This window comes from Carassius auratus, chromosome 26 (genome assembly GCF_003368295.1).
Source record: "Carassius auratus strain Wakin chromosome 26, ASM336829v1, whole genome shotgun sequence".
NCBI lineage: Eukaryota > Metazoa > Chordata > Actinopteri > Cypriniformes > Cyprinidae > Carassius > Carassius auratus.
The window spans coordinates 1,991,511-2,014,174 of record NC_039268.1 but is presented as its reverse complement, the minus strand read 5'-3'; the positions used below and the strand labels follow the sequence as shown (position 1 = coordinate 2,014,174).

Genomic DNA, 22,664 nt, shown 5'->3' with positions numbered 1-22,664 from the left:
CGCCGCCGCTCATGCTTTATTATGGACGTGTTCGCCATACAGCTGTTGTTTTTCTCTCTCAGCAAATGTGTCTGTCTCCAAACGAGAGCTTCAGGGCTGGGGAAGGATTGCTGGCCGTGCCGCCTCATCCCCACAGCTCTTCCAGTTTCCTCTGAACAATGTAATCGTGGAGGCGCAGGCCTTTAGTTTGTCAGAAAACAGCTTTCCTGTCATACTTCATGTGCATGTTCTCTTTGAAATCACTAAGAGGTCGTTAAAAGGCCGTTAGATGCTCCAGTTGAAAATGTCTCTGCATTCCTGGAAAATGACCCGCAGGCTGCATAAGCATTCAATAACTAATGCTCTTTTTTGTGTCTCATTTTTTCTTTTTGTTTGGGTTGACTTGTAGAATCATGTGATATCTGTGGATATACATCTTGTGCTCTGTTTCCGCTCTCTTTTCAATCAAATATCACAGCAAAACCTTTGTTTTGGACGTGAAGTATGGTAAGTGCCATGCTAGTTCACTATCAAAAAGTCAGCCTGTCCTCCAACCAATACGCTCTTATAGGTCGTTTGTCCAAATCCCTGAAATACGACTCATCAGAGCTTATACTGCTTATAGCTCAGTTGGTAGATTATTGTGTTATACCTTGATTTGTAATCATGCTATCATGGGTTCGATCCCAGGGAATGGACGTGCACGAAAATGTATATTCTCAATAAATCATAATTTAGCATGATTTCTGTGAGGGTTAGGTTTAGGGTGGGGTTAGGTGTGGTCATTCGAACGAATAAGCCACCTAGTAAAATATGTAGGAAATACTGTGAGAATGGTGTAAAAAGCCAACGCATTTCATTTAAATAAACGTGCGTTTTGATTGGTAATGACATTATACATCATTTCATGATGACAGACGCAACGCAATACTCTCATTATTTTTATGCCCGTTAGACTTTAAAACGTAAATATAGGTCGTAATAAGGTGCTTGCACAAACGACCTATATGGTCGTTTTTGTTTGAGGACAGGCTAATAGATATTTAGTCAGTATATCTGTGACGTAGTGTTTTGCCACAATTAAAAATATTATAGTATTCATTCTACTCTATTTAATTGATTTGAATTCTTTAGTAGTTTTTAAAAAAGTTTGATAAAGACTTTTAGAAAGGCTTCTTTCGTTTTCAGTATCATGGTATGTGTTTTAATGCAGATGTTTGTGTGGTTAATCTTTTAGACTTAATTTAACAGAGCCGCGTCATGATGTCTGTCTGGAGTGTCTCGCAGACACGCTGGATAATGCAAATATGCTTTCAAACTCTTGTTTGCCTACTTTGAGGATTAACCTTGCATGGATTGACCTAAATGTGTCAGTTTTTGAGAAGTAGAACTGTTTTTAGAAGTGTTTAGCTGTGAAGATCAGATGTCAAAAAAGCAATTAATACAAATTTGACCTGTTTCTAACCTCTCCATGGCTCTGTTACTTTCCATCTCGCAGCATTCCATCTTGAGCTCCGGTTTCACTGTTTTGTGCCACTGCATAGTATCCAGAAGAGCAAGAACAAAACGTTTGTTTGGTAAATGGTTGAGCTCAAGTCTTTGAGGTTTGGCTCAGTTCTCTGTGAAAGTACAAATCTGTATATTTAAGCAGAAAACGGCACATTTGCTTTTTGAATGGATTTATATAGACCGAGACGCCAGAATGTGAGCAAAATGTGGCTTGTGTTGAAATCCTCTTGTTATTGCCTAATTACACTCCCTCATTAGTGTTTTTGTTCTCATTTGCATGTTACATTGTTAACTGCATACATTGTGAAGAATAGAGTGAAAAATAATCAAAAACTCTACTTACTAAAATAACACAAGTGATGCTTTAAGTTATAATACTTTTGTATATTGAGGTGGACATGTGGCCCACCAATAAGGTGCTTGCTTTTTCAGTTCATGAAAGGTAGCTTTGGAAGGCAACGGTGGGTGGCATGATCACATTTTGTGCTCCAAGTGATTTTACGACACTGACTTGGGCCTTTTATCTAATAACTCTGTATATATTGTTCGAGCTCCCAGTTGCTCACTGAAGCTGTGACTGTGAATAGTTAGCAGAAAAACAACCTTGAGGATGTCCTCCTGAACAATTCTTCCTTAAATGCCTTCATTCAGGCCTCTCCTCATCTCGCAAACACAGATGTAGCCACTTGAACACGCTATTCAGATCGTCCACTCGAGGGGCCTGTTTTCTTCTGCTTTGGTGTGTTCCCCCTCCCCTGCTCACGCTCACACATTCACACTTTACTGCAGAAAGGAAGGAAATTAAGGTCTGGATTGCTGGAAAATATTCTCCTGTTGGTTCGCTGGCTGGAAGGCTATCGGAAGCTCTTATAAGCTGAGAGACGCTGTTTATCATTTTCTCATCCTCTTTTCTGTCGGTTTTAAAAGTGCAAGTTCAGTGGGAGCATTGCACTTTGCAATAATTTGCTGTTCTGAATCATGTTTCGTTTCACTACTGTTTAAAAGGTCAGCATGGATGCATTAAACTGATCGAATGTTGCATAAGATTTCTATTTTAAATAAATGCTGTTCTTTTATCTGTTCATCAAAAAATGTTAATTAGCACAGCAGTTTTCAATACTGATAATAATAAGAAATGTTTCTTGAGAAAAATGCATCATATTAGAATGATTTCTGAAGGATCACGTGACAATGAAGACTGAAGTAATGATGCTAAAATTCAGCTTTGCATCACAGGAATAAATTACATTTTACAATATATTCAAATAGAAGCAGTCGTTTTAAATTGTAATAATATTTCACAAATATTAGAGTTTTAACTGTACATTTAACCAAATAAATGTAGCCTTGGTGAGCATACAAGCAAATATAATTATTATATAGATTTTTTATGATTTAATTCTAGATTATGATATTATTATTATTAGCCTATTATTATATCTTACAGTATTGTGTTGATGCAATCAGATTTTTAATTCTGTTTTCCTATTATGTTATCTCCTACAGTTCAGTTAATGGAAAAACTAGTGTCTTAAACCAGCATTGTAAGGTAGCTGAGATAACCACCCCTAAAGATCAATACATTACTGGACATGATGGTATTGTTGTTAGTGACGTCATTCAGAGGAACTGAAGTACAGGTAGTACACAGGTGATCACACTGAGAAATATCAGCTTATTAAAACAGCCTGCATATTTCTTCATTAATTGAACTGTTGCATAATATATAGGAAAGGGCACATAAATAAACATGGATCTAAAGTCTAGTGAAAAAGCAGTATCTTGAGGAAAAGAATTGCAATACTGGTGTATGATTATATCAGTGCAGCTCTGATAGGACCTTGTGATCTTTTCTCGTTTGTTTCATCCTTTCTCTTCCTAACATATACACAACTTGCTTGCGTCTCGTCTCAATCATCAGTGTCTCCTCTATCACTCTCTCTGTGCGTCTCAAAAGACTGCAGGGGGTTGTGAACCAAACCTGGCAATCTCAGGGAAATTAAAAACTCTGCCTGATCAATATATCTCATTATTCTGTCAACGTCCTTCATCCCTCTCAGCGCCAGAGTTTTCTGTCTGCAGAATACAGCTTTTAGGAGCTTGACCTTTATGTATTTTGAGAATTTTTTTTTTTTATTTCCTTTTCTTTTTGTTTTCTTTTCTTTTCTTTACCTTTCTTTTAACTTAATATATTTAGTTTAGCCACTTTTGATTTGACAGTGGTGAAAGAACAGCAAATTATGGGAAATAAGATTCACAGGATCCAAACTCGCTTATTTATTTGCTTGTTTGTTTGCATAAAGTATTTACATATTGAAGGTTTTTTTAAACAGATTTTTGGCATTTTTGATTTGACAGTGCAGGACAGCAAATTATGGGAAATGAGATTCCCAGGATTCACAACTTGCTTTCTTATTTGCTTATAGTTTTTTTTAAAGTAGTTATTTGCCTATTTTGCCACTTTTGATTTGACAGTGGTGAAAGCACAGCAAATTATGGATTCACATGATTCAAATGTAATTTTTGTTTGTTTGTTTTTTTTTTGCCACTTTTTGACAGTGGTGTGAGGACAGCAAATTATGAAATATAAGACTAATGGGATCATTAATGAACATGTGGTGATGTAATTGACAGTCTCATCTGTAAAATGGTTTGTGGTTATGGTTAATATAAATATGTAGACTTAAGCCACCTTTTTGTTTATTCAGTTCTTCTTTGTCTACTCATGTTAATACCTTTTAATGATCTTCTGATCTGCATGTGCTTTTAATGAATTACGATAATCAGCAAATTCACTTTAGTATTCTAATCCATTGCCTTCTCTGGTAAAAAACAAAACAAAAAACAAAAACACTATATATCTATACTGTATATCAAAAGCTCATTGTTCATTGGAAGGATTGCAGGTTTTCATAAGGATTTGATTCTGTTGATGTGTGCGAGATGGCTTTTTGACGGCACGCTGACATTCCTCTGGATTTATTCCTCTCAGAGACTGTTCTCAGTTAATGAGTTACATCTTCACTGCATACCGCGTATCTGCTCCACTCTGATAGCGCTCAATCCTGTTAGAGAAACACAGCACATGCAAATTCCACAGGCCTCTTTTTGCAAAAGAATCGGCCTGTTTGTCTTTTCTTCCTCACCTGAGCCTGACTGATTCTTTTGTTGCCTGTCACAATCATAGACGTTAATTATCAGGCATTGATAGCACATGATAAACAAAACGGTACAAAGCATTGCTAGGCTGTTTTGTGGTTTGTTTCCTATTTGGCTCCAGGTAGCACTTCTGCTCTCATCAGAGAGTTGTGCATAAATGAACGCAGCAGTGCACAGCAGACGCATCTGTGATTTATATTACATTGATGGTGTTTCTTCAACGCAGCTTGAGCACTCGCTTCAAAACAGGAAATCTGCTGCAAATTTATTCCCCATGGCAGAGAGTGTGGCTGTGTGAAAACAGCCTTCAACTCCAATTAAAGTTTGAGACGACTTGAGTGGCCAGGAAAAAAAAGGTGTAAAAATCTATTTTCTAGAGCTTTTAACATTTCTCACACAGCCGTTGAAATAACTCACTCCGTTTAATAACAGCTGAAAGTGTTTCTTGGTGGTTCTCTGTTCCATTTGTGAACTGTAAGAATACTAAATATAGCCAATGGTGTTTTTATTCATTAGCTTGTTTATACTGATGTTCAGAGCGAAGGACAAGAACGCTTCTCATCACTAGACAACCTCATGTCTTAGTTTTTATGATATGTATACCCCATCTTGACCCGTTATGCACTTAATAACAATGCATTTCATCTTTAGTCTATCTATCTGTCTGTCTGTTATTTCCCACATATCTTTGGTTGTCTCTAGAATCATTCCACCTTTTTCATTTCTTAAAATAATTGAAACTTAAAACATTTTTTTAACAAAACTATATTTATCTTGTTTATTTCTTTTATGTCCTACAGCTTTGCCAGTCTAATTTTTTTCTCTTATAATAAAATAATTTACATTTAAAACATTTTTAACAAAAACCATTGTTTTTCATTTTATATTACATTTTACATTTTATTTATTTTATTTTAATCTGTTGTTTCGTACATAGCTATGCATGTCTCTTTTTTATCTTATAATAAAATAATTTAAGCTTTTTTTTTTACATAAGTTTGTTTTTTATTCTTTATCTGTTTATTTTATTTGATCTGTTATCTGATTTATCTCAATCAGTTTTTTTAATTATATTTATCTGTTATTTGGACTATCTAATGGACCGATTCTACCATTTCATGTAACATTTGTGGCATAGACACTCGTTTTTATTGTGTCTTTTGTTAAGAATCATGAGTTGCTGTTAGCCGTCTCAGTCTTAATGTTCATTTTTCTCGAGGTAAGATTTCAGACGCCTGTGCCATGTGCAGACAACAGCATCTCAACAACCTGGTTGCCATGGTGATGGAGCTGGGGGGGGGGGGGGGGGGGGGCATGGTAAGTTACACTCTGACATTTTAAAAATGTCTTGGACTTGATTCTGTTTTCTTCCGAGAGTCTGTATGTGTGTCAGTAAGCATCTGTTTTCCTCTCATGTAATCTTAGGGAGTGCTCTTGTTATTCTGTGCATACTGTACATATAAACCCTGTGAGCAACAGGTCAATATTCCGATGGGCGTCTGTGTTCTCGTCAGCAGACTTTGATCTGATGAGCTCTTTAAAGATCTTCTGCAGCTTTCTCTTTCTTTGTTTTCTTAGGGGCACGTTGGGATTGTTTTAGCGTACACGCTTCTTAAATGTCAGGTAAGACTTTCTGATTTGTTCGAGTGCAGCACGTTCAAGTTAGAGGAGTCAAAGAAGAGAAACTAAATCTGTCTTTCTCCCAGGTGACCTCATTTGTAGACACTGGAAAAATAAACTGATTCCACACTGTTGTTGGGTTTTTTTCTTCCCCAAAGACCTTGTTGGGAAGCTTGTACTTTAACCAGTGCGAATAGGAAAATCAGCTCTGCATTAGAATACTCTTTGAGCACTAATACACATTTGATGGTTCAGTGGATTATTCGGTAGTCATTTAGAAGATGTACTGTACTTTGTTTTCTCTCCTGATTTTCTGGAGAGAATTGCTTTTCTAAGAAGAGCAGTTTGAGAATCAATGAGCAATTTGGCAATGAACCAGTAAACTGTAAAAGATATTATATGTGGCATGTTGAAATATCCCCTTTTTGTTATCACTCAGGTTATTATCATTGAAAATACAGAGGCGTCTTTGGTCAGGGTCAGAGACAGAAGCACTCAGCTCGGATTGACAAACATGGGCTTCATCCAGACAAACCTCGACTATTTCACTGGGATCTTCAGCATTGGGGTGAGCACCACATTTTGTTGTATGCATGCATGATATCTGTCTGTGAAGAACAACACAGAAATCTTTTTTTAGCAGGTGTGTTAAATGTATTTACAGGTGTTTTTGTTGTTGTAATTGTGTATGTGTGTGTTGGATTTGGTTCATAAGTAACTCATCCAGCATTTGTGCTATTGTCAAGAATGATACTTTTAAGAATGTGTTTGTGTGTAATATAATATTGACATAGTGAGACCCAAATTCTTAAATATTGTGCAGTCTTTAATCATTTAATAAATAGTATCGATACAAATATGTGACGATTTAAATCGGTTGAGATGTTAAACAAATCGCGATACAGTCGGGGTAGGATTTTTTTTCAGATTAGTTTTTAATTTAGATTAAAAATGCTCATGCTGCATGCTTGGATCATAATTAAAATGCAGTGGTTGCCTCTAATTGTAAATGGAAAGAGCACAAGCAAAGCCTTAGTTTGTTTATATGAAGAGATTTGACTTAGGGTTTGTTTTAAAATTTCAGTTTAGTAATGTTATTCTACTTATTTTAATTTCTCAAAGAAACTTGCAGCGTTTTGTCCACTCAATAATAAAAGGACACCTTTTTTTATTACTAATTTGGCTTAAATCTCATTTTGTTGAAAACAATGTGATAAAAATTGTATTGCATTGTGAGTTCATAAATTTGTGTAAAAATGTATTGCAGTCATTGTTTCATTTTGAATATGAAGGTTAAATATTTTATAGTGTTTCTTTGTTGCATTATTCATAATGTATTTTGAATCCTTTATTTTCAGTGTGATCTCAGACATTTGGACCCCACTTATAGCCTTTCAGAGATAATTGCTTTTGTTAATCTTTGCTTACAGCATTTCTTCTTGCTGCGAGCAGTTTCAATCATTTCACATGAAGAGCATACATTTTGTTGCCAAAAGTTATAGGTGTCTCTTCATTTGCATTGTAAAGCCTGTTGAAAAGGATGGATTCTGGGACACAGCATGTTTGATTCTACCTGCCATCCATATTAATTATGCAGTTAACCCTCACGTTTGTCCTTCTTTTTTGCTTCCAAAGTGAGTAGGTTTCTAATTTCTGCTTTTTGAGTGATTTTGACTGATGAACCATCCAACATATCCAAACAGACTGCATTCAGTTCTTCCATAGCTTTTCATTTGCTGGAGTGTTGTAACCACAAACATATTAGAAACAAGACTGCACGTTTCTGTTACAGAAGTCTAGTTGGATTATACCAGTGTTAAGCAATCTCTGACCTTAAAACAGAAATATATTATAATATATAACAAAAAATAAACCTAACGCAGGATATTTTCTGATAAAAATGCTTATTAATAAACTTTGTTTTTTTGTGTGTGTAATCTTTGAGGGGACACCGTTGTGTCTGTAATAAATGAGGAAGTACAGTATGTGCTTGCTGCAGTTGTTGTGTTTGTTTTCTGGCAGTAATGAGATGTTTGGGCCTGCAGCCCTAGCTTCATCTCCACAGAGAGCTGCGGCTGCAGTATTGAGCTTCACATGCGGCCGGGGTTAGGGGATTATCAGCTACCCACACAAAGGGGCTTTATCAAACCTTCACTGTTTCCCCAAGCTAAAACCTGTATCTCCGAGTAGAGCTTATTTTGGGAAACGTGCAAAATTCATATCGAACAGTCACCTAAAATGTTTTTTTTTTTTTTTTCAAATTTACCATTCTAGGTGTATCTAGTTATTTTTTTCCCCCCTCAAACGTTTTTCCATGTGGAGATGAAATATTCCTCAAACTCTTTTAGTGCCTCTGCAAGCGATATGACATTTTGTTAATTGCATTAAGTTGTTAAACAAAAATGAAGTTCACCCAAAAATGAAAATTCTGTCATTAATAAGTCACCCCTCGTGTTGTTCCAAACACGTAAGACCTCCGTTCATCCTCGGAGAACAAATTAAGACGTTTTTGATGTATTCCGAGAGTTCTAAAAGGTTCCTAACTCAATCAATGTCCAGAAATGTAGTAAGGACATCAGTAAAACAATCCTTGTGTGGTAAGTGGTTCAACTGTAATTTTACGAAGCTATGAGAGTATCACTTGCGTAAACAACATTATGTTCAGCTCAAAGTGTAAACGATGCATCCACATACAAACGTTGCATAAGTTGTTTGCGCACAAAAAGTATTCTTATAGCTTTGTAAAACTACAGTTGAACCCCTGATGTCACATGGATTGTCCTTAATACGTTTGTGGATATCGTGTTAGGATCCTTGCGGTCTATGGGTATGGAAGCATGTGGCAAAATTTATTTTGAAATATAATATGCAAAATGTTAATGCAATATAAAAAATGGCAATGTATTTCTGTATTTACAGTTACATTTTCCCATACATGCAAAATTTTGTGCAAATTTTTTTTTATATATATAATTAACATTAGCCATTTCCTATAGTTTTAATATTTAAATTAAAAACAAAATTATAATTTAAATATCATTTCTCCTGAATGCATTAAGACTTATGGGTAGGACACTATTCATTGTGACACCGCAAGATAATTGTAGCAAAATGCAATGGGAATTTCAAAAAACGCATTTTGAGTCAAAGGTGTAGCAAATATTTTGATTTTAATGTCTTTTATTTTTCTTAAATGCATTGACACGTTCACTTAAGACGTTTCAATTGCATTTTCATTAAATACCACACAATAATATAGTTTAAGTCAATGTGGATTTGAAAATGCATTTCGAGCCGATCACGCCCCCAACCTGTCAATCATTATATCAATGCATTACAGTACATCATTACAATACAATCAAGGTTCAGTAACAGGACGCACAATAGGTCAATATTCACAACTGACCAAATGCTTTTCACCTGCCTCAACATCTCACTGTTTTACACTCCGATTGATGCACATTAGCAAAAAGACATGTTAAATTGACATGTTAAACATCGAATTAATTTGGGTAATACATTTTAATTTTGCAACTTATAAAGCATTAAAATATGTTTTTTAATTTACATATTAAAACTAGTGTAGGAAATGTCAAATGTAAATTATATAATTTAATTTTCATTTTCATTTTGCACTAAAGTTTGCACATATATATGGGAAAATGTAAATAAATAAAAAATGCATTTAATTGCCATTTTGCAAATTACATTTCAAAATGAATTTTGCTACCCATATGCTTCCATATATGGGAGGGTCAGAGAGCTGTCAGAATTCATCCAAAATATCTTAATCTGTGTTCAGAAGATGAACGAAGGTCTGACAGGTTTGGAACGACAAAAAGGTGTGTAATTAATGACAGAATTTTCATTTTTGCGTGAACTATCCCTTTAAACTATTCTATTTGCTTGTTGTTGTTTATCTCATTCATGGAAAACCTGAAATTATCAGGAACATTTTAACATTTTGGCTCACAGGCTTGAAAATGAACAACACAGTGAAACACATTTTTTATAAGTTTTGTTATGCTTCTTAACGAAGTTTGACATGCTGAATACGAAAATCACTTTTTGTGGTACATTACTAATTGTTTCAATTAATGATACATTACTATTTGTGTATAATTAACGGTGCTCATGAAAACATAAAAATTCTAACAATTATACAAGTTAATATGTTATTACTCATCATGCATAAGAATTGCATGGTACATGAATAATACTAAGCTAACATCAAATTAACATAAGAGTTACCAAAAGTGAGTCTCCAAAACATCAAAAGTGTATGTTGGATGAATTTGTCTTTTATGACTAGTCTCACAATGTTCTGAAATGTTCCAGAAAGCACTAGAATATTACAGAATGTTACAGAAACTTCTAGAATGTTCCATTCTTGCAAAAGCAATATATATATATATATATATATATATATATATATATATATATATATATATATATATATATATATATATATATATATATATATATATATATATTAAATACAAAACTTAATGTTTACTAAAATCTTGAAATTTATGTTGTTGACATCATGTTATTGAAAATGATGTTATTGAACTAGTTTACAATTTGCTTATAAATAGTAAGGTAGTTGTTAGGTATTGGGTAAGATTAGGGATGTAGAATAAGGTCAAGTGGAATAAGGCAATAATATGTTCTCAATTAGCACTAATGCATGACTAGTATTCTAGTAATATGCATGCTAATAAGCAACTAATAGGTGTTACCTATTCTAAAGTGTTACCAAATTATTAATTGGTGCATGAATTTGCATGATTTTACTAAAACTTCTATGATTACAAGAGACAGGAAGCATCACAGAAAGTCTTCAGATTTTCAAGACTTTTCATGTTAGGCTGAGTTTAGAAGATCATTCCACCATTGAGCAACAGTTAATATGAAAGCTCTTGAAAGTGATTGTGTGTTGGTAATATAAGACTGATTGCCTAGCTGTTTAGAGACAAAGGGGTATCGAATTTGTATTTTACCTCGTCTTTGAGTTTCTAAATGTTTGTAATATCTTGCATCCCTCACATTTCATTAGCATAAATGATAAAAATGCTTTGCTTGCTAGAGCAGCACAACCAGAACTGCTTGTAAACGGGGAAATATTGTTTCCCAGAGGGTTAGATATGTGAAAATAGCTACTATTCCTTTTTTTAAGACACACCAGGAAAAAATGACTAAACGTGGGTAATGATATGAAAAGAGAAGTTATGGGCTGTTTGTTCAAACTTGATTTGTTGTACCTGTTGAATGATGGTGAAACAAGTGCACTGCTGTGTTCTGTGGCTGTGAGTAATGAACTTGCATCGTAGTCATGAAGCTGTGCCTTCCACACCTCGGGCAAACTACTTAATTATAAAGACAGAAAAGTTTTTACCCCTATTGAAGTGAACAAAAAGAAATATCATCAGCAGAAAGGAAATTCTGCTAAAAAAAAAAACAACCTAATACAGAAATATGCTTTTGCAGCATGCTTTATTATTTTGCCATCCAATGCTGAATAATTTATACGAGGAAAAACTAGCATTGAGGTTGACGTCAAGTTCTTTGTCAATGTCTTGTATTTCCAATGCTTTCAGAAAACATTCATTTATTTTGTTTGTTGGATTCTCCAGTACAAGAGACCACACAAAACTGATGCGAACTCCACTTTATTTGCTTGCAAAGGAAAAACAAACTTGAGCTTCTTTCTCATGCTGAACAACATTCATCTGATCTCTTGGGAGACGGCCCACCAGCTTTGTCTCATTATGACTGTAAATTTGTTCTAGAGACGGAGCATCCGACATTCCGATGAAAGACTTGGAATGACTGTAAAGTGTTTTTCAACCTCTTTGCAATTGAAAAAAGAAATAGATTCAGGCCTAATCGCTTTCCCAAAGAATGCCAAGAGTGATTTCATCATGTAAGCTCAAGTGTGTTTGCTTCACATCCTTATCAAGAGTGATCATTTTAACAAACTGTTTTAAGGTGAAACAGTTTTCTATTGACCTGGATGACCGTTAACAGGTTAAGTACTGAGTAATATTAATTAACTACATGTACTTACAATATGGTTAGGGTTTGTCTTAGGGTTACTTGCATACATAATAATAGTAATTATAATAATAAGTGCATGTAACAAGGACATCTTAAAATAAAGTGTTACCTCATCCTTTATAATACTATCACTATATAGCTACATAAAAGTAAAGTATTTTATAAAATAATTTAGTTTTTTCCAATTGTGCTGCATCTGCCAGGATCCTTTCTCATTTTGTGAATGGTTTTGTCTGTTTTTTGCTATATTTATTCTTTCATACTGCGATGTACCTGAAGTCGTATAGCAGTTGTGCATTGATTTACTCTTTAAAGTTTCTCGTCCCTCATTGTCAGCATTCCTGTGATTTTTTTTTTTTTCATCAGTTAATGATGAAAAGTTGTACTTTCACAAAACGTCTTCTGAAAGTGTCTCTCGGCGTTCTTAAGAGACGCCATCTGTAGTATTGTGGTCTTGTTGCATCACTGTTAACTGTAGAAATTCATCTGCTGACGTCTTCAAAAGCTCCAGGTTTTCACGCTCGATTTTGCTTGTTGTGGTGATGCGGCACGCTGTTGTTGGCTTCAGATGTGAATGGAAAGTCCCATTATGAGAAGGTGGTCTACTTCAAAGAGCCGAAACCCAGCGTTAATGGATTCTGATTAGTACGTAAGGGTGGCCCTTGAATACTCAAACACCTGCCCAGGGTTTCTGAGAATGGCTTTACTCCAGATCCTGTTAAAAAGACATTATGATTCATTTCAGTCTAATTAGCGTCTCGAGAACTTAATTACAAGCCACACTGGACGCCTTGCCAATATTGCTTTTTCCTAATTTATTCCGTCTCGGCTTATAAAATGTCAGCTAAGGCTGTGTGTTTTCCCACACAGAGTTCACAGACATATTTCCTCCTCTATGGCAACTCCAAGCGGCGTGTAGAGCTGATCCTCTGAGATTTGGCCACATTTCCCCCGGAAAACTTCTTATGGGGGATTTGAAGGGTGTTAATCCGTGGATTTGGTCGGCAGTGCGCACACACACTCTCTGAGACAACAGTTTGCATTATTTGTTCCAGTTTCTCACCCGAACAGTGTCGGATACAGGCACTGGTCCGTGAGCCGAGCCGATCGCTTGATCTTCACTTGAGCTTCTGTGAGGACATCTAAGACTTTTCTTTACCCTCCATCAAGCTGTTCGATCCACTTTTCCTGCTAATAGGCAGAGAGACGTCTGCTGTCATGCGGTGTCACAGTGATGGGGTATGACTGCGCTCTCTCTCTCTCTCTCTCTCGTTCTGTGCCTGAGCCACTAACAGATCAATGAGACCACAGCGAGATCCAGGACGGTGGGAAGAGCTTTGAGATGATGTGTGGACATGTGGTCAAGAACCGGCGGAAATCTAGAGTTTAATCTGGTTTTTAGTTGACACACATTGATTTACACCACCCTGAGCATAGGAAAATAGTCTAATACACACATTTGTAATGATATAACTCATTTTATCTGGTTTTATATACAGCAACCTGGTACAAGTTTGTGGTAATGTGATCTTTGAATAAAATATTTACAGTATGTAGCATTTTCTCCATTTTTTTATTTTTATTGAATGACTTCAAAAATGTGAAGTTGTTTAATCAAATGTTTTCCTTATACCTTTTGGTAATACTTTAATATAGGGACCAGTTATTTAACCAGTATTAACTAGTTACTTATTAGCATGTGTATAATTAACTTATTGGCTGTTTATTAGTACTTATAAGCACACATTCTGAATGACCATATTCTACATCCTTAATCAATAACTAAACTTAACAACTACCTTAACTAACTATTAATAAGCAACAAATTAGGAGTTAATTAATGCAGTATAGTTAATGGTGAGAACTGGATCTTAAAATAAAGTGTGATCCACCTTTTCTCCTATTAACTATTTCATGCTTTTAATGAGACCTGTAATTCTTCCCATTTCAGTTATACCTTAAAAAAAAAAAAAATTATACATATATATATATATATATATATATATATATATATATATATATATATATATTAATTTAACCCCTATAAAAAGAATCAGAAAATTAATTTAATTACGATCATTTAAAATGTTCATGTATTTAACTTCATGTATTTAAATACATGTTCATGTATTTATTTTAGTGTCTGTATAAATGAAATTTTAATGCATTTTTTTTGTAAATTAATTTGATTCAATTCAAGTTGATTTCATAACATATCAAAAATTTGGATCAGAAAGTTTTTTTTTAAAAAGAAGAAATTAACACTTTTATTCACCATGGATGCATTGATCAAAGCGATAGTAAAGGCATTTATAATGTTACAAAGATTTCTATTTTTAAATAAATGGTGTTCTTTTGAACTTTCTATTCATCAAAAAATTCTGAAAAGAAAATGATTTCCATTGAAATATTAGGTATCAACAGTTTTCTACGGTTTTCTTCTGAGCACTAAATCAGCATATTAAATGATTTCTGAAGAATCTTTTTATATTATATCTTCTTCTTATATATTCTAGAAGAAATGGTTATTTTAAATTGTAGTGTATTTTTGCTTTACTATAAATGGCTTGGTGAGCATAAGAGAGTTCTTTGAAAAAAAAAATTGACAAATCTTCCCGGAAAAATGACATAGACTATTATCCATAAGCGACACATTATTTTCTTGCTCAGTGGTGGTAGGTTGCTCTCCAGCTCTTGGTTAAGGGCCAGCGTGACTGGTGTCTTGTGTCTATTTCAGGTGGCCTTGCATGTGTGTGGAGTGGTGACAGACACGGTGTTGGATCGCTGCCTCCAGGCGCTGGCGGGGATTGTGATTAGTCCTTGCTGCTACGGGTTCATTCAAAACACACTCAAGTTCAACTTTCCCAAGAGGTCAAAACTGCGTTTCAGATTTTTCTTTTCATTTGTTCGCCTAATTCCACAGTACACAGTGACAGTATAGATCTATAATAATCCACAGAATTAAATGCTAAGCTCTGCATACTCAGAAAAAAGTACTGACAAGAATGAATGAAAACGATCAAAAATAGTTAACCATAATAAACATTCATTATTGGGTCTGTTTTTGTCTTATACTTCACATCATCATTCTCAGAATTGAAAGTCCTGTATCAACAATCACAGCTGAGCCTCGTTTAATGTTGGCAAGTACATGTAAAAATGAGGTAAAACGGAGAGTGGGTGTTTTAAAGTTTCCTAACAGTAAGAATCACTTTCCAACAGTCATTAGTTTTTCCCCAATCACAACCTATCTCTCTCCAAATCTGGTGTTAACTTTCATTTTATCTCAGCCAGGAATTTCGCCGCGGGGCTTGAGCATCAGGGTGGCAATAGCAGTCGGAAATTATTTTTCCATGACCATGATTTTTATTTTTGCCATGACAGTGATTTGTCATTTGTGGCATTCGACAGTAGACCAGAAAGGGCGACCTGATGACAGACAGTTAATGTAGCAAACAATACCTACCACACACATAATCTCCAAGAGCTTCAGAGCTCTTCTTTATCATGCAAGTGTTACAAGAGACATCCGGCTGTGTTTACACACGGCTTATTTCCACAACTGAACCGCTACATGTGTTTTTGTCTGTAGAGAATGTTTTCAGCATCTCCTTTGATCCGAATAGACTGTCCTCTCCTTAAACTTGTTCTTTCTTTAACGTCGTGTCATTTTTCATTCGCGCCTCAGTGTGTTTGTGCGAGTTCATTAAGTCAGTGAGGTTCACACAGACTTTGAGCTGTAAGGTAAGTGTTTCATCCCTCGCTTTCACTCTTTTCATTATCGCCTACATGTGTGCGACGTCACACTGCCTGGTCCTGAGTGCGAGACTCTTCTGAGAAAACTCCACAGGAGAGCCTCATAATATGCCTCATGTATGTGAAGAGCAGTGTTTAGTCATGTTCAGCTCATGACTGACTATAGCTACTGACACTATAATTGGAATGAGTCTCGTTAGCCTGATAGAAGCAGATATTTATGCCTTGTTTTCCAACTTCGACTGCTTTTGAGACCTGGTATAGAAAATAAAGGACTTAATGCTAATACGCTATATGTCAATTGTTAATGTAGGATTATTTATATACTATTATAGTGTTTAATAAATATGTTGAATCATTTTTTGAAACATTTATTTCAGTTAATTGCCAGGGAAGCATTAATCTTTTTTTTTTTTTACTTTTTAAAATATGCCTGTATTCATATGAAATATCATTTTTATGTAGTGTGAAAAAGGGTAAGGGAATCCAAAACTTAAAAATAAAAAAAAATCAGAACCACTTTGTTTTCAGAATTAATAAAAAAATTTATTGAACAAATTATTTTCAAGATGCTCTTTTTATAGTTACTGACCATGGATGGAAAGTTTGCAAAAAGTTATTTGTTTCTTTTTTGCGTGTTATAGAAATTAAGGAATAGTGAATCTGCAGTCTGCATGACATTTTAGATGAAAAATTACTATAGTATGTTAAATGCTATAAATAAAATGCTGAGACAATAAACTGACAAAAAGCTGTTGTAAAGTGAGCATTTGAGCAGATTCTAAGTCATTTTAGTGAGTCACAAATCAAATATACAAAAAAATTATTAAATCATTGATTATGTATATGTTCAATACTTTGATTCACTGTTCTAATACCCTTTTATTCATATTTTTTTCTGTTTTGTTTTGATTTGTTTGGTTGTTTTGCTTTGCTTTGTTTTGCTTTGTTGTGTTTTGTTTTGATTTGCTTTGTTTTGCTTTGTTGTGTTGTGTTGTGTTTTTGCTTTACGTTGCTTTGCTTTGTTGTGTTTTGTTTTTGCTTTGCTTTGCTTTGCTTTGCTTTGTTGTGTTTTGCTTTGTTGTGTTTTTTTGTGTTTTGTTTTGCTTTGTTGTGTTTTGTTTTTAGTTTTGATTTGCTTTGTTTTGCTTTGTTGTGTTGTGTTGTGTTTCTGCGTTGCGTTGCTTTGCTTTGTTGTGTTGTGTTGTGTTGTGTTGTGTTGTGTTTTTGCTTTGCTTTGCTTTGCTTTGCTTTGTTGTGTTGTGTTGTGTTTTTGCTTTGCTTTGCTTTGCTTTGCTTTGTTGTGTTGTGTTTTTGCTTTGCTTTGTTGTGTTGTGTTTTGCTTTGCTTTGTTGTGTTTTGCTTTGTGTTTTTTTGTGTTTTGTTTTTTGTTTTGCTTTGTTGTGTTTTGTTTTTAGTTTTGATTTGCTTTGTTTTGCTTTGTTGTGTTGTGTTGTGTTTCTGCGTTGCGTTGCTTTGCTTTGTTGTGTTGTGTTGTGTTTTTGCTTTGCTTTGCTTTGCTTTGTTGTGTTGTGTTGTGTTGTGTTTTTGCTTTGCTTTGCTTTGCTTTGCTTTGTTGTGTTGTGTTTTTGCTTTGCTTTGCTTTGCTTTGTTGTGTTGTGTTTTTGCTTTGCTTTGTTGTGTTTTGCTTTGCTTTGTTGTGTTTTGCTTTGTTGTGTTTTTTTGTGTTTTGTTTTTTGTTTTGCTTTGTTGTGTTTTGTTTTGAAAGCCATATAGATTTAAAATATTGACCTGTGTTTATTAGTGTAAAAAATAGGTAACACTTTAGTTCAGGGAACACACATTCACTATTAAGATTTTCCCTCAATAAACTGATTTAAACAGCTAAATAAACTAATTTGCTGCTTCTTCATAGTAAGTTAGGTAGTTGTTGTAGTAGATATGTTTAGGTATTAGGTAGGTTTCTGGGATCTAAAATAGGGTCATGCAGAATAAGTCATTAATATATGCTTAATAAGTACACATGATTAGCCAATATGTTAGTAATTTGCATGCTAATAAGCAGCTGGTTAAAAGATAATTGAATAGTGTTGACTAATCTAAATTGTTACCAAAAATTATATTTTCAACACAGATTCCGAGGAGCAGAAAACATCTGTTAAGCTGTTTTCCCTTCTCTTCATTGTTGTTTTTCTCGAGCTCTGCTGAAATAGGGTTTTCCTGGGAATAGTGTGCCCATGTACTGTAGTTGCACGTTGTATTTTTCCCAGTCTTATCTCCAGGCGCTGACAGAACAGTGAGGCAGAAGTGTGAGTATAATGGATGAGGTTAATCAGTCGTATCTCACAGTCATCCGTGTTCACTTGACTCCTCTCTCAAACTGCGCTCATGGCCCCTGCAGAGATATCACCTACATAGGGCCCTAAAAGAGACAGGCAGTTCCCTGAGTGTAGATCTACAGCAAACAGACATTTAATTAGTAGTGTTTGCCAAAACAAACCTCACTTTTGCTATAGCCATTGGAGTTTGAACAAACCGAATTATGAATTAAACTGTTTGGACTCGTTGAGGATACTGTAGGTGTGATACATAGCAAACCTGGCAACCGCCCTTAATACCCTACCAACTTTGGCACAGGAAAATATCACTCAACATTGGATCTACACACAGTTTAGATACAAATACTTTTCTTTCTGGTTAGTTCAATTTGACTAGGTTATACATTGCATTGTGATTTAAAGTCACAGTGCTCTAAATACATTGATAAAAGATTTCAGTGCATTGAAATTCTCCCCAGAAAAAAATAAAATAAACTCTTTTAAATGTTTGTGTTTGATTTGAGTTTGATGTGTTCAAAAATAAAATTTATAAAGATTTTATGTGCTTCTTTCCAAGCTAGCATAATCGACGCAATGTTTTCCTATTGGTACGAATACTAAAAATGCTCTAGAAACACTTAGCTAAAGCCTGTTTTTGAGACGTTATGCTGAATTATAGCATTGATCGCAGCTATTAGCCTAGAGGATTAAACTTGATAGGAGGAATCAATCTGCCAGAGCTGTTACGTTGCTTTCCATCAGCACTTGTTTCACTCAGTTAATGCAGAATAATGGTGGCTTGAAGCCATCGTTGGTCATCAACAGCAGAGGAAGTCGTTTTGCGAACTTCCTTGCAAAAAACGCAATAAGAGTATATTGATTAATATAAAATGAACTGGGTTTGCCTTTAATGGCTGGTTGTAAGAGTTGATAAATGGCTTGTTCCCTCACCACAACCCTAACGATCTGATGCATCGATGTTTCTCTGCATTTTACGCTAGCTCGGCCGCACGCATGCTGTTTTTCAGATATTTTTGTGCACGTACATTTAGATGCAAGTGTGTTTATTGATGTGTCTGCGTGTTTTCGGTATGTTATATGGTTTCCACAGGAGTATACGATCCTGTGCAGGTTCACAGACCAGACGGCTGTCAGTTTACTCTGCAGAACGACAATTAATTGGTAAGATGTTAAGCTTTAGTGCAGTCCAAAAAAAAGACATACAGCACCTTTAAAATTAAAATTTACAACTTATACAAATAAAAAAAAAATTAAATATTAATAAAAACTAAAATCAGTAATACTAAAATAACACTGCTCGGTATTGCTTTTGCTGCAACAAAGATATATTATATAATGGTTCAGTGTACACTTTTGAGACAAAATAAATGGCATAAGGGTTTATTGTTTGCACTTCCATTTGGACAGTCAAAAACCTTTGTAAATGTTTCTCTGGACCAAAAGCACTTGCTAGGTTACCAATAAACCCTTATGAAGCATTTTAGTTTAGTATAAATGGTAAATCTCTAACAATGTATTGGATGCATCTTCCCGCTCTGTGACCTCTCTCTCCGTCAAATTTCTCAGCACACATTCAGCCTCTCAGTCTCATCGGACTCTAACAGAAATCTGACGCCACTGTCATCTTTCTTTCCACTGCCCATCTTTTACAGTTGGTGAGATGACAGCCTTTCAGCCTCTTCACAAAACACATGCTAACCAGCACCGATTCCTCTGCCATGTCAGTCAAAGCCAAGACTTTGCAAAAGCTTTCAAAGACAGATATCTTTGCGTTGAGATGAGCTGTTAATTACAGTTTGATAAGATGGTAAAGTTTGTTTTAAAGTCGTTAGTGCGTTTTCAAAAGGCACTGCTTAAAGTTTCACTGTTTTATCCCCTGAGATAACAGTCTCTTTAAAGAAATGTCTTTTATTAAAGTCATTTGAAATTCCACTTTTAAAAAAGTTTCAAATTAATTTATTAAATGAGATCTTTCTTTTCATCAAATAATCCTGAAAAAAAAAATGTATCATGGTTTCAAAATTAGAAGCACAACTGTTTTTAACATTGATAATTCTGAAGGATTTGACATTGAATAAACTTTTTAAATAAATATATAAAATAGAAATCAATGTTATTTTTAATTGTAAAAATAACTCCTATTTTTACTGCATTTTTTTTTTTTATCAAATAAAGGCAGCCTTGGTAAACATTTGAAATCCTTTAAAAAAAAATATTACCAGTCAGAATTTAGCAAACTCATGCAACCCCTTTTGCATTAGATGTGCAAGGATACTAGAAATATCTTGTTCATCCACCTTATAAAGTTATATATATATAACGTTAAGGACAATTGGGACAACTTTTACAGCTCATTTAACACACATTTGTCCTAATTGCTTAATACAGTATAAGCAATTTATGAAAAATGTGAGCTACACATTTATGCTTTAGAACTCTTTAGAGTGTATTGCCCTATAGACTCTCATTGTGTGTTTTTTTTTTTTTTTTTTTTTTTTTTGCGGATTCAAGGTTAAAATGTCTGTGGTAAAACCAGAGCATTAATTTAAGTGTGAGGTTTATTTAATTGACTGATAATAGATCTCAGAAAAAATTGTTAAAGACACATTTAGGTTTCAGTAAAATTGGGCTTTTTCTTGACCATAATTAACCTGAATAATGTCCTCAGCGTAGATTTCCGGCCTGTGCTCAATAAAGATAATTTTTCATAATTAGTCTCATTTCCAAACCTTTTCTCCCTTAATCACCAGGGAAGCGCTGTATGGGACTGGTGGACTTGGACCGTAGCTGGGCTGCCGAGACTCATGGGTATTCTGATGACCATGGTCCCAGAGGGCTGCTCGCCAATGAAGAATATGCTAGTGGGGATATGGACAAGATAACTCTGACTCACGAGAAATACCCACGTCATGTCAGGACGACAAATACCTCCATGTTTTTCATGCATGTTACTACTCGAGTGTTTAACTTGGACAGTTTATATTTGTATGTATTTCATTTAAAGGGATAGTTAACCCAAACATTACAATTTGACATCATTCTGACCTCATTTATTTATTATTTTTAGTCACTGTTTTCAGTACAGCAAAATAGTATGTTGATTTGAACTGACAAAAGAATGCATCCTACAGAATTGATGCTTTTTGTACCTTTGGGAATTTAGCCATTTAAATCACCATGCACTTTTCTTTTTAATGCAGAGCACAATCCTTGAGATCGTTCATCTTTTATGTTTGACAGAATAAAGTAAGTAATACCGATATTGAATGACATGATTGGTTGAACTTTTAAATTGTTTTCCTCAAATTGTTTTCCAAAAGCATGGATCGCTGTGAATTATGGCTTGATCTAATTGTGCAATCAGTATATTTTGTTTTTCTTTTATTTCAGAAGGCTTTTAATCTTGACTTCATCTAAACATTTAACAAATAAAGAGTGTTTTTTTATTTATTTCAGCAGTGTCTTACAGATCATTAGCTACCTTCCTGCTTGATTCGCACGCCCAGGGTTTGTTTGTAAAAAAAAAAAAAAAAGAGAGACAAAAAGCAGCACGCCTCTCAATAAATTAAACATGATTTCAAATGCCATTTGCAAATCAGACACATTGAACTGTGTAAAACCACCTTGCACCCTCTCCTCCGCCATTATCGCGTATTATGCACAAAACAAAAGAGTCTCAAAAGCCCGCTTTTCCAAAGTTATTACAAATGTAAAATTATTCATTGTAATTTGCTCTTCTCCCTCACAAGAAAGCAGAGATGTAGCTCTTGAGCTATTGTCTCCGAGTGTTTGATTAAAAGTATTGAAAGTAAACACAAGGAGGTATTTATCGCGATTCCCTTGTGTCAGGGGGCGGGAGAATTGGAGGGGTTCATACTTATGAAATAGCACATGGATTAATCTGACCACGGTTATGAATATTCGATTAGGTCAAGGCTTACTCAAATGTCAAAGCTTCACATTGGTCTACAGCATATGCTGATATATGAACGATTCCCCAGCTTTACTTTGCTGTGTTTGGACCCATACTGTCATCAAACATGCCTCCGGTTTGCTGGCTACGTTTGTGATACAGAGAAGGAGATCTGTTCCTCTGCCATGAGGAAGTGCTTTGAGGAGCCAAGCTAGCAAAGCTCATCTGAATTCTGCGAGCGGAGCCAATCTCTCTGAGTGTGAAAGACCGGTGACGGGGGCACCTTCCAAAGAGCTGGAACCATTTCAGTGGGAAACGCTGCTTTCCTCAGGGCTTGGCTCTGGGCCCTGACTAAAATACAGTAAAAG

The 22,664-nt window shown here is 34.9% G+C and overlaps 1 pseudogene; it reads left to right on the top strand.

Moving 5' to 3' along the window:
• The window catches only part of LOC113043938 (glutathione S-transferase C-terminal domain-containing protein-like), a 39,278-nt pseudogene extending 17,985 nt beyond the window's left edge, over positions 1-21,293 (top strand).
• Positions 21,294-22,664: the final 1,371 nt, after the last annotated feature.